We start from the raw sequence: 13430 nt of genomic DNA, 5'->3' as shown, positions 1-13430 counted from the left end.
ACAAATGAACAAGAAGTAAAGACGATAGCAAACATATCTTTTGACCGATGTCCTTCTTCCTCCAGTGCATGTCTATTCTTCATCAGTTCCCTAGGCCATTTTTGACTACTTTCCTTCGTGTGTATGATTTTTGTATGTTTGGTGTGTTAGATTTTTCTTTACAAGAGGAATAGAAATGTACTACATGAACGCTTCATTATCCTATCAAAGTGGTCCCCAATTGTTCTGGCACCAGAGACCAGTTTCATGGAAGACAATTTTTCCACAGACTGGAGGCAGAAGGAGGAGTGTGCAACCTATATCCCTCACATGGACAGTTTTGCTCACCCACCGTTCACCTCCGGCTGGGCAGCTTGTATCCTAACAGGACACACACCGGTCCATAGCCTGGGGGTTGGGGATCCCTGCCCTATCTTCTTGTTTAAAAGCAATTGGGAACTCAAGCTAAAGGGAAAAATGATTCATTTTCAAAAGAAGAAATGGATTGAAATGATTCATTTTCAAAAGAAGAAATGGGTTGATATGTACATATTCAGATATCCTATCAAATGATTGAATCAGGTAAGATTTTTGCTGCAAAATCATGGTTTGTGCATAATATGAAAGATCAGTCTTATCGAAGTAAGTTTAGTAATAAAAAGTACAAAACAAAGCTGGCTTGGTTTATTGATTTGTTAACTTAAAAATGCCTGCTTTAATCATTTGGAAATTTCATGTGCTAATCTGAAATGCTTAGTTCTTCAAAGAGAAGCATTCAAATAAGTCCCTCTACAGACTGTATCTAAAGTCTAGAAAAAGTTTAAGCTTCTGATTATATTTTTATTTAAATTTATTTAAGACATTAGTATAGCCTCCCATCTTAAAACCAAACTGGAAGCAGAGAGAGGCTTAAAACTCATTTATATATCTATAAACAAAAGGCAATACAACCTAAAACAAAAACACCTGGCCCTGCAATCATACTTCACTGATGCAACCCATGATATACTCATCCTGCACTGACCTCACTCTATCTCAGCATTTGGGGGAAGAGCCAAGTCTTGAGTGATCTCCAGAAATTAAAAAGGTAGGGACCCAGGGTTGAGTCAAAATTGGTTCTTTCCCATCCAAACCCTCATAGCCCCTAGGCACTCAAGTTGGCACCATGACAGCATCACCTACCTGGCCAGGAGTAGAGATGTATAATTGGGTATAATTAGTGTATTGATTATATCGCACCCATCCTGGGAAATTATCGAGTGGTTTAGATACACATTTTTAAAATTCTGTTTGAATATACATACCCTAAGCTAAAAAAAAATACTTTTACACTTTTTGACTGATGGACTTATCATATGGCTTTCTGGTCTCTGAAATTTTTTCACTAGTTGTGAAAAAGGGGAACTTAAAACCAAACAGGAATTGAGTGATCATGGGATTGAGATAACATGGTGGTCATGTGTGCAGATACAATCTAGACATGAGAAGAAAGTTAAAATATATGGTTTAAGTAAATAATTAATAGAATTAGATCAGATATTAAGAGGGACAGATGAAAAAGTAATAAAGAAAATATATAGCTATTTGTTAAGTATTTAGATGGAAGATGAACAAGAGACAATGATAGTATGGGCTAAAATTTTGGCTGATTAAGTTAGACCAATAGCAGAAATTATGGGATAGAAATTATAAATTAACAATGTCTACTGCATACAAAGAAAATCTTTATTAAATGTTTTATGGATGCCATTTTTTACCCTCAAGTTTAGCAAAGATATTTAAGAAAAAATCTGCAAAACGTTGGAAATGTCATCAGACACCTCGTTCATACTATCATCTGTAGTGGACATGTCAAAAAGTGAAAAAATATTAGACAAAAATACATACATGGTTGGAAAAATGATAAAACAACATATAGACTTGAAACTAGAGACATTTTTGTTGGGCATTTTACCAGATAAGTATAATAAAGGGAATGTATATCTGATTTTACATGTATTAACAGCAGCGAGAATAGTATTTGCACAACAGTGGAAAAGTGAAGAGATCCCAACTGATGAAGATGTGATTAGAAAACTATTAGAATGTGCAGAAATGGACAAACTAACACAATTAAGGAAAAGAAAGAAACGGAATATTTTTTGACTTGGGACTTATTCTAGCTGACAAAAACAGGAGCTAGAAACAGGGAAATATATGAAGGGATCAGTGATACAAGGAAGATGTGTTAAATTGGTTAAACAAATAGTATGACTATTAATGGTATTAATATATATACACTGTATATACTATATATATATAAAACACACACACACATATATAATTATATAGATAATTATATATAATTATAATTATAATATATAATTATTGATATTATTGATTATTGATATAAATACAATGAATATTGCTGTAAACTTTTGAATATTACTTCCTAAAATGATTTGTACTCAGTCAACACACTGTTTAATTGAAATTGGATTTTTTATATACTATAAAATAAAAATTTATTACAAAAAATAAATAAGATAATGGCTTCTCTCCAAGTGTATGGACACTCATTTATTGTCCATGTAACTAGAATTAAGAGTTCAGAAGAAATGGATCAAATTCCAGGACAATCTTATTTAACTAATTCATATGATATTTTTCATAAAATGCCAGGGCAACTCACCAGAAATAATTTTAAATACTGGCCACTGAATTGAAACACCATAGATCTAAAATTGTGATGGTTGTGGTGGTTCCCACATCTTTCTTTACAAGCCCTTCAGCATTGGAAAGCATTGGAACGATGACAATTCAGCACTGAGACGTAGAAGATTATTATTATTGGAGGGACATGATCTTCAAATGGGGTGGCACGTTTTTTTGTGGTATGATAAGAATAAAATACATAGATATTTCCAAAGACATTACGTAGTTTTTTGTTTTGATTTTTTCCCATATTAATTACTGTTAGTATGGGAAAAAATCAAAACAAAAAACTATACGAAAATACCAGTCTGGCTTTCTATGATGGAAGCACTGATACATCCAAATGTTATTAATTTGGAAAGAATTATAACATATAAAGACATTTTAAATGAAGATGGGGAACTTAAAACGTCACAGGAATTCCAAAAGCAAGGGGTAGATTTAGCATGGTGGCCATGCCTGCAAATACAATCAAGATATGTGAAAGATGCAAAAACACATGGATTCTATAAAGAGCCAACAGCACTGGATCAGATATTTTTAGGGATGGATGACAAATTAATAAATATATATACTGTATTTTTCAGAGTATAAGACGCTCTGGACTATAAGACGCACCTACCTTTTTGGGGGAGGAAAACAAGAAAAAAAATCTGCATCTGCCTCCCAACAATTTGCCACCTGGAAGCAAACAGCAGAGGCCCGCACGGCAATGGCAATCCCTGCAGCCTGAAACAGTTGAGGGTCAGGAGGCCGATCCAATCGACAATCACCTCCTTGTGCTAATCAGACTGTGCTGAAGCTGAAAGGGGCTGTTTGCTGTTTGCTGCAAGGAGGTAAATTGCTGGGAGGCAGAGGCCAAAGGATGAGGGCCGGCGGGTGGGCGGGGCTACATTCGGTGTGTAAGAAGCACCCAAATTTTCACCCTCTTTTAGGGGGGGAGAAGTGTGTCTTATACTTCGAAAAATACAGTATATATAGTTATTTGTTAAGTGTTAAAATGGAAGACGAACAGGTGAAAGAAACAATGATAGCATGGGCAAAAAACTTTGGATATAATATAGAACTAAATAAATGGCAAAAACTTTGGGATAGAAATTATAAATTGACAATGACAACCTCTTATAAGGAAAATTAGTATAAAATGTTTTATCGGTGGCATTTACCACCAGCAAGACTAACAAAGATGTTTAAGAATATGTCCGTGAAATGTTGGAAATATAATCAGATACTAGGTTCATACTTTCATATGTGGTGGACTTGTCCAAAAGAAAACATTCTGGACGAAAATACATGGTTAGATGATAAAGCAACATATAGATTTAAAATCAGAAATATTTTTGTTAGGTATACTACCAGAAAATTACAACAAAGGGACTACATATTTAATTATACATGTGTTGACAGCAGTGAGAATTGTATTTGCACAATACTGGAAAAATGAAGATATACCTACAGAAAGTATAATTAGAAAAATATTAGACTGTGTGGAGATGGATAAACTGACAATAATAAAAGATAAGGAAGAAACAGAATATTTTTTAATATGGGATATGTTTAATCAATGATTGGACAAAAGAGGTAGAAATTAGAGGATAAAAGATTACTGAAATATATTAAATGAAGTAAAATAAATTACTATAAAAAGTAAATTGTGGTATTTTAACTATGGATGTTATTATAATTAATATTTTTATTACTAGTTTATAAATACACTGTATAAATAAATCGATCCAGCACTGAATGCTTACAATGTTGAAGAAAGTGAAATGTTTTTTCCTGCATTGTGCTCTGTGTTGGGGATGAGATCGAAAGATTCACAAACCATTCAAAGAAGCAATAGCTAATACTTGGGAGAAACACGGAAAACATTCAAAAAGGCTTAGACTAGAACAGAGGGAACAGATATTTAAAAGGGAGAAATATAAATGTAAGAAAAATGAAATGGAGAACATGGGAGAAATCTGACTTAAGAGCAAGGCATGTGGGAAGTACTAGTGCAGGGGTGTCAAACTTGATTTCATTGAGGGCTGCATCAGGATTGGGTTTGACCTCAAGGGGCTGAGTTGGCCATGGCCAGGATGGGTGTGGCCAGCTCGATGTCACTCATGTCAGGGGCGCCTGTGGGGGCTCAAGTGCTCTGCCAGTGAAAATGGACTCCAAAGCTCCATTTTAGGCTACGACAGCCTCCTGCAACCCTCTGCCAGCAAAAACAGAGCTTGGGAAGGCTGTGTGCAGCCCTCCTGAGCTCCGTTTTCATTGGCAGAGGCACCAAAGGACGGTCCTTCACTGTTTCCAGGGTGGCCTTGCGGGCTAAATCTAAGCACCCCGCAGGCTGGATCTGGCCCCTGGGCCTTGAGTTTGACATCCCTCTACTAGCGGATCATAAACTCAACATGTTCCAACAGTATCATGAATCTGCAAAGAAAGCCAAGGATATCTTGACCATCAAGAAGAACATGGAGTCCAGATCAGAGGAAATGATTTTCCCACTACTCTGCCTTGGTCATAACTTCGCTTTTTATCCTTGATTACCAATAGCCTTTTAAGTAAAAGATCATGCCTTCTAATTAGTTTTTTCCCCTAGTGCGCTATGATGTATTTTTACTTCAAATATAATAATTTCTAAACGTGCATATATATTATCCATACTAGACATACTATTTAACAAAATTAATTATATTAATGGGAAGCTTATATTACAGGGGCCATAGACTTGTAAATGCTGAGATGTGTGCAGTTCCCCATATTGTATTTAAATTATTTAAATGTGACATGTTTTCATTCTTTTTAATAAAGAGACACAGAAGTTCATATATCTTAAGTTCTGCCCCAGAGGTTCATGTGCCTTAAGTTCCACCAGATTGTCTTAGTGGCATTGTATCTGCTTCATTAAATCACATTTAATTTTGGAACTGTGCCTAAGTTGGATCTTTAGCACATCCTTTAAAAGTATAGCATGACTTCTGCAAGAAAAAGTTTTGCTATTCTGAGAATTTCTTTTAATTCACAAACGTCTGTTGGCACTTCTGGCTGTGTGAGGCTTTAAAATATTAGATACAAAAGAGCAGCATTTTCCTTTAATAACAGTTTAGCATTCTGTACAGAGATTGCCTAAGATACTAAGAATCCAATAAATGAGAATATTTATAGCTCAGGGTTGAAATGAGTATGACCATATCAAATGACCTTTATGATGTTTCTTTTTTTAAAAAAATATTATTATATGTGGCTCTAATTCTTATATTCCTGCTAATCTAACCAGAGGTTTACATACTCAGAGAATCAAGTAACAGATCAAGTAAGTGTGGCTCTGTATCAAGCAAAGCTTTGCATCCTTGCATGAGTCTTGCAACTCAGAAGTAAAATTACTGGATAACAATATCATGTGAAATATCAAGTGAGAAATGCTGCATTGTCCCTTTCTCTGTCATGAGTCAGAAAATTCCTGAGGTTCAGTGAACCTCAAGAAAGCAACTTCTTCTTTTGAGAATTCACCAGAAGAGTCTATGTTCCTATGGGGACAGGTCACCAAGCCAAAATACACAGAATGAGAAAACAAGCCCACACAAAGGCAGTGTGAAAAAACAAGACAGAACCACTGAGCAAATCAATTATTGATCACTGATCTCTTGACCCTTTTCCTTTTTCCCCTTTCAATGGAAGATAAACTATTGGACAAAAAGAATAGAGTATAGTATAACAGAGTTGGACGGGACCTTGGAGGTCTTCTAGTCCAACCCCCTGTTTAGGCAGGAAACCCTACACCACTTCAGACAAATTGTTATCTAATTTCTTCTTAAAAACTTCCAGTGTTGGAGCATTCACAACTTCTGGAGGCAAGTTGTTCCACTGATTAATTGTTCTAACTTTCTCCTTAGTTGCTTCTCTCCTTGATTAGTTTCCATCCATTGCTTCTTGTCCTATCCTCAGGTACTTTGGAGAATAGTTTGACTCCCTCTTCTTTGTGGCAACCCCTGAGATATCAGAACACTGCTATCATGTCATCCCTAGTCCTTCTTTTTTTTATAAAACTAGACATATCCAGTTCCAGCAACTGTTCTTTATATGTTTGATCTTCAAGTCCCCTAATCATCTTTGTTGCTCTTCTCTGAACTCTTTCTAGAGTCTCAACATCTTTTTTACATGGTGGCGACCAACATTGGATCTTTATGAGCAGGATTCTTAGTATGAGGGATCCTTGGTGCTCTCTGAGATTGGTTGTTTTCTTGCAGATGTTTCATTACCCAAACTAGGTAACATCCTCAGTGCTAGTAAAGAGTGTGTTTGCTCTCAGTTAATATTCTAGTGGCTCGCCCTCTCTGGTGGGGTTGGTGGGGTAGTCTTAGAAGTTCTTTGGTTGGGCTGATTACTGTTTGGCAGTTCCTTGATTGGGATATTGTTTACTTGATTGTTGGTCTGATGTTAATCTTGGAATTAATCTATGCTTATTTGGGTAAAATTCTCATAAAGAACTTTTTGTCCAGCAGTTTTTTTTTCATTGAAGGGAAAAAAAGGGTTAGGGTAAAAAAAAAAAATGCTCAATCATTTATTTGCTCACTGGTTTTGTTTTGTTTTTCACACTGCCTATGGATCTGTATGGGCTTGTTTCCTCATTTTATGTATTTTGGCTTGGTGACCTGTTCTCATAGGAACATGGACTCTTCTGGTAGCTTCTCAAAAGAAGGTGTTGCTTTCTTGAGGTTCACTGAACCTGAGGAATTTTATGACTCATGACAGAGAAAGGGACAAGGCAGCTGGACTCGCATTTTTCATGTGATATTGTTATCCAGTAATTCTGCTCCTAAATTGCAAGAGTCATCCAAGGATGCAAAGTTTTGCTTGATACAAAGCTGCACTGAGTCTTTTACTTGATTCCCCAAGTACAAAAACCTATAGTTATATTAGCTAGAATATAAGCATTAGCCACAAAAAAAAAAAGAAAAAAAGAAAGAAACATTCTTTTGTCTCAGTACTCATTGTTTGTTTTGTACTCAACGCACAAGCTAAAACATGTCGGTATTGGCTTCCTTGTGACTCACTACATTATTCTTTATGGGAAAAAATTGTTTGGTACTCCTCACGCCTCCTGGAAACAATTAAGAATGAATACCAAGATACCACTGGGTTTGCCTGAAACTTTGTTACGTTAAAACAATTGTTACAACCAGTAAAAGTCACACATTATTCAGCTGGAGTCACAATTCAGATCTGTAAATAAAACATAATATGGTCTTTTTCTCAACAAGCAGGACACCAGATATAAATCTGTTGATAGATAACATCAATTATCAAAACTCCTCCTGTCAAACAAAAATGAGAGAATTAATACTTTTTCAGCCAAATAAATCCAAACATTTTTCTTCTTCTTCCTCACCATCACCATCATCATCATTTCACCGATTGTCTATCCACTGCAGTTTGAAGGCCTCGTCTGCATATTTCCAACCAAAGCAACAACTTGCTAATCATTATGGTTATTAAATTGATATGTCAAGGATAAAGACTAATCGTTAATTTGGTGTGTCAAAGATAAAAAGAAAACAAATACAGTCAATGTATCTCAGGATAGAAATCAAATTTGAGCAAATACTAGATGAACAATGGAAACATTAAATGAATTTCAAAAATAACTTCTGTTCTGGATTGCACTGATCATTCAAAACTCTGGAAGTCTCTTAAAGCAATGGCTGTACCCAAGCATTTTATTAGTTTGATAAGAAAACTTTTACAATGAACAGGAAGCCATGTTGAGAATGGATTTAACATCAGAAAAAAAGACAGGTGGGGCTGATTCTTTTTCCATACCTATTAAATTTATATAGTGAATATATTATGCATGCTGCAAGCTTGGAAGAACTGAAGAATCCATCCAGGTTCCATCGGGAGCAATGAAGAGGTTCTGTTTGGAGGCTCCTTTAAAACTCTGCGTGGCATTGGTTAAGGTTACTTGACTTACCCCAAGGGGACTGGTCCACCCCAGCTGTATTGGCAGTGAGGGGATGCTGTGGACCCTGTCAGTCAAGGAATTTCAAATAGAGCCTCAAACAAAGCTGGTCCTTTCACTCATATTTTTTTTCTCCCATCGGCATTTTTGGGAGCAACTGCATTGAAACTTAAATCCTTTTCTGATCCCCAAATAGTTAGTTGTAATGAAACTACAATAGTACCACATAATTCATCAATTCAGCAGGTGACAGAAATAAGTAGAGGGATCATTACATATGCAGCATTTGAGTGATAAAATTTTGTTTGTTTGTTGTCCGTCCATCCATCCATCCATCCATCCATCCATCCATCCGTCCATCCATCCCATTTGCTGCCCATCTTGTTTTGAAGTGACTCTGCAGGGCTTACATCTCACCCCGTGGTTTTAACATGTAAATGTTAAAAACAAGTGGGGAGCAGAGGTGGTATTCAGCAGGTTCTGATCAGTTCTGGAGAACCGGTAGGGGAAATTTTGAGTAGTTCAGAAAACCGATAAATACCACCTCTGACTGGCCCCGCCCCATCTATTCTCTGCCTCTCGAGTCCCAGCTGATCGGGAGGAAATGGGGATTTTGCAGTATCCTTCTGCCACGCCCACCAAGCCACGCCCACAGAACCGATAGTAAAAAAGTTTGAACCCCACCACTGGTGGGGATAATACAGAGCCCTGCTGCATATCACAAAGGAGAGGCCGTGGGCTGAACCTCTCACTCCCTATTAACACCGATTGAGACTGGTATTGGAGAAAGGAGCCAAACCAGCACACGACTGTGCTGCCCAGCTCTGAACTCCATAGCTGGCCCAAAATGATACCATGGTAGAGGGCACAAAATGCCACTGAGAGGTCAAGGAGAGCAAGGATGGTTGTCCTATCGCCATCCTGCTCCTACCAGAGATCATCAACAAGTGCAACCAATGTTGTTTTGGTCCCATAATCGGGCCTGATTGGAGGGGTGTAATTAATCCATTTCATCAGGACCTTATAAAGCAACACCTTTCTAGAAAAGCAAGATGGGAAAACTGGACATAAATTGTCCAGGCAGGTGGGATCAAGTGATAGCTTCTTTTAGAGGGTTAGGGTTAGGGTTAGGGATAAACCATAAAATCTGATTTATCAAAATAAGAGAAATAAGAGTTTGGCTACAACCACATGGTATACTGAAATACAGTTCCTATATATTTGGAAGAAAATCCCCACTGAATATAGGTTTACAAGCTTAATTCCATTGTAATCCCGACTTTTGCCAGATTTGGATATAAGCTTTGTAATCACTTTCATGTCCTAAAATATTTTTCATTATCGTTTCTATTGATCATTTTAATTTGAAATCCCCAAAGAGCTACCAGTCCTAATTATATTACAGCTTTAAGGATATAATATTCTTAAAACTAATACAGTATATAGTTAAGATTTGTAGTAGATGCATTTTACTTTCCCTTTTATTCTGAAAGTTCTCACTTTTAATCTTTAATTCACATACCTTTGTATGCAGAATAAAGTATCTTGAATAAAAAATTGGTGGCTCACCTCTGTTTAGGTCTTCTAATACTTCTCCGGATCTGACTCTGAAGCACATATAGATAAACCTCCTTAGGAATAATCTGTCAATCTTAAATAGCTAGTTTACTGTAGTTATATACACGGGCGAGTGGCAATATTGCATTTCAAGTGAGGACTTCTGTCATCATGAATTGGCGACTGCCAAGTACCCTGTGAGAGGGTGGCACAAATGAGCAAGCACCTTGGACTCCCGTTCCTATTGCTATACTGTAACTGACATACCGTATACCGCACCCTGGAATAAAACAAGTAAAATGTTAAGCCAAGTAACAGTAACAGAGTTGGAAGGGACCTTGGAGGTCATCTAGTCCAACCCCCTGCTCACGCAGGAGACCTATACTCCTTTATTCTATCCAGCCAACAATCTCCATGAACATGCAGCCAATTAGGGATCGGTAAACCTCTAACTGACCAATGACAAAATAACCTAGGTTGGCCCCATTTCTCTCAATTATATACATTAATTTCCCCGAGTTGAGAGGGTCAGGCAAGATCTGAGAACTTCGAACAAGTGTCTTTTTTCCCCCTCCCCGGCAGGGAATCACTTTTTCTTATCTGTGTTGTTTAAGTGTTCCCTTGTAAGTATTCGCTGTTTTCCGTCCTGTGAAAATGAAGCCTCTGGCACGGCGTTTGCTTTTTAGTCGGTTTCTCAAATTCTCCTTCGAAATCCGCTGGCTAGCTGGATACTAGCTTGAGTCAGCAACATGCAGGTCGTTTGTTGGTGGCATAGTTATTCTTGGGCTTTAGCTTGGCTTTAGGGCGGGATTGGATAGCAGGAGACACAAAAGAAGTGCCAAACGAGTGAGGAGGCAAAGACAAGACAAGAAAATATAAAATGAAACAGCAGTTTACATAGAGTTAGCATTGTTTTATTCCTTTGTTTTCGGTCAGAAATCCAAATTTAACCTTCTTGTAAGGTTATCCTTGGGATAAGCATTTTTTTTTTTTTTACTTTCCAGCTGGTTTTCTGCGCTTAGTGTAGAAAGTTAGGGGAAGTGGGTGGCCGCCTTCAAGCCAAAGCTGAAATGTAGAAGTGGGCAAGCATTTTGGATTGTTTCAAAATAGTTATTAATGGGCACGCAAATCTGATAGCTGACAGCTCTTTAGAGCAGCCCAGAGCGTCCCAAACCTTTGCTCCACTCAAAGGCACATCCAGAAGAACAAAGCTAGCACGCTTATGTCAGATTTAGACTTGGTGAAGGTGAGGCACGTTACAAAGGAGCAGCCATGGGCTGGACTCCTCACTATCAACACCGATTGAGACTGGCCTTGGAGAAAGGAGCCAAACAAGCACAAGACTGTGCTGCCCAGCCCCAAACCCCATAGCTGGCCCAAAAGGATACCATGGTAGATCGCACTGAAGACCACTGAGAGGTCAAGGACAGCAAAGATGGTTGTATAATCCCCATCTCGCTCTCACCATAGATCATCGACAAGTGCAACCAATGCTGTTTCTGTTGGGCTTGATTTGAGGGGTATAGATAATCTGTTTCATCCAGGATCTTATGAAACTGCCAAGCAATACCTTTTCTATCACCTTCCTAGAAAGGCAAGATAGGAAAACTGGTCATAAATTGTCCAGGCAGGTGGGATCAAATTGTAGTTTCTTGAGTAGGGAGTAAACCAAGACTGCCTTAAAAGGTCCGAGGGGGGGAGGAGGGGAGAAGTTTCCACCTACAACGAGGAATGTATCACTGCTTGAGCCCACCTGACAGTCACCATGCTGGACGTGACTGTCAACCAACCAGAAGGGACAAGGATCTAATTCTGCGGTGAAATGCTACCGGTTCAGACTGGTTCAGCCAAACCGGTAGTGGTGGGGGTGCATGGTTCAGAGAACTGGTAGCAGCGGCAGCGTGAGGGTCCGCCCACCCACCCAGATATCATTACTTCCTAGTTTTAACCAGGAAATAACCTGTTTTTGACCCTCTGCGCATGCACAGAAGGCTTTGCGCATGCGCAGAAGGTCCACACGCACGCGCAGAGCACGCACTTCCAAACCAGGAGGGAAGGTAAGTAGATTTCACCCCTGATCTAATTGACAGGTAGTTGAATTGACAGCATCAAAGACCCTGTCCACTTCATCAGATCCAACAGGATCAAACTGTTCCAGATGGTATGTAGCAAAACACTTTACAAACAAAAGATACTTCATTGGGAGGCTTTCATAAATTACATTAACAGCGTGGGAGACTAACATTCTACAGCAGAGATTGTAAAATATTTCAGTCAATAGGCTCCATTGTGACATTTTACGCAACATTTAAAAGCCCAAATATTAGATTTTGCTGAGTCCTATCAAAAAGCAACAATGTTGACTATTGAGAGTAAAGGAAGTTAATAATTGAGGAGGGCTGGGCCTTTGAATATTCCTGAAACAAGTACAAGGCACAATATCTCTAGTAACTAGTAAAGGGGTCTTTATGTAATATGTTCTCCATCTCTTAATTTTTAAAATTTTGGCTCTACTTTTAAGAGAGACATCAGATACTGTATGAACAAACTTTCACTAACTTTCCAGCCTTGCAGAAATATATATATATATATCAGATCCCTCATGTACAGTTTGATGCATTAGAAAATGGCTATATTGTAATCAGCACACAATACTGTATATTTCCTTTAGTGTTGTGAATACCACCGTATCGTTACCAGCATCATTATATAGTTACCATAAATGGGCATTTGGGGTGAGGGAAATGGACATTGCATTTGTCATGATACAAATGATGTGACCTATGTATGTATTTGTGTCTTTTGGGCAATCAATCGAAACAACGGAAATACATAATTTAGGGTGTTTGTGTTATACAGCGTCATGATGCCCATAAAATTAACATCATCATGGTTTTTACTGGATGCCTATGCTATTATATGGGTTGATTTGTATCTGTTTCCTTCCTGTATCCATCTTATCTCATATTTTTATGTGGTAATAGGAATGGACATGTTTGAAAGATTGAGTACGTGAGAGTCAAACATAGCAAGAACAACAACAAAAAGATGAAATGAAAGGTTTTCAGCTTATACAACTTGCGGAAAAACACTAGAATGAAGATCGCTAAGATGACAACACAAGAGGTGGTTCTAAAAATATAAAGTGATTCTGAAAAGTTCCTCAGAAGATGAGATAATTCCCATATGAAATATACCAGGCAATGTCACTCAGCTGGAAAAATACCAGGAAGCATGAGAACATTTTCTGGCT

This window comes from Pituophis catenifer, unplaced genomic scaffold, assembly GCF_029215685.1.
Source record: "Pituophis catenifer annectens isolate HBS135680 unplaced genomic scaffold, rPitCat1.0.hap2 SCAF_1, whole genome shotgun sequence".
Lineage (NCBI taxonomy): Eukaryota > Metazoa > Chordata > Lepidosauria > Squamata > Colubridae > Pituophis > Pituophis catenifer.
The sequence above is the reverse complement of the archived record's forward strand: the minus strand, read 5'-3'. Positions refer to the sequence as shown.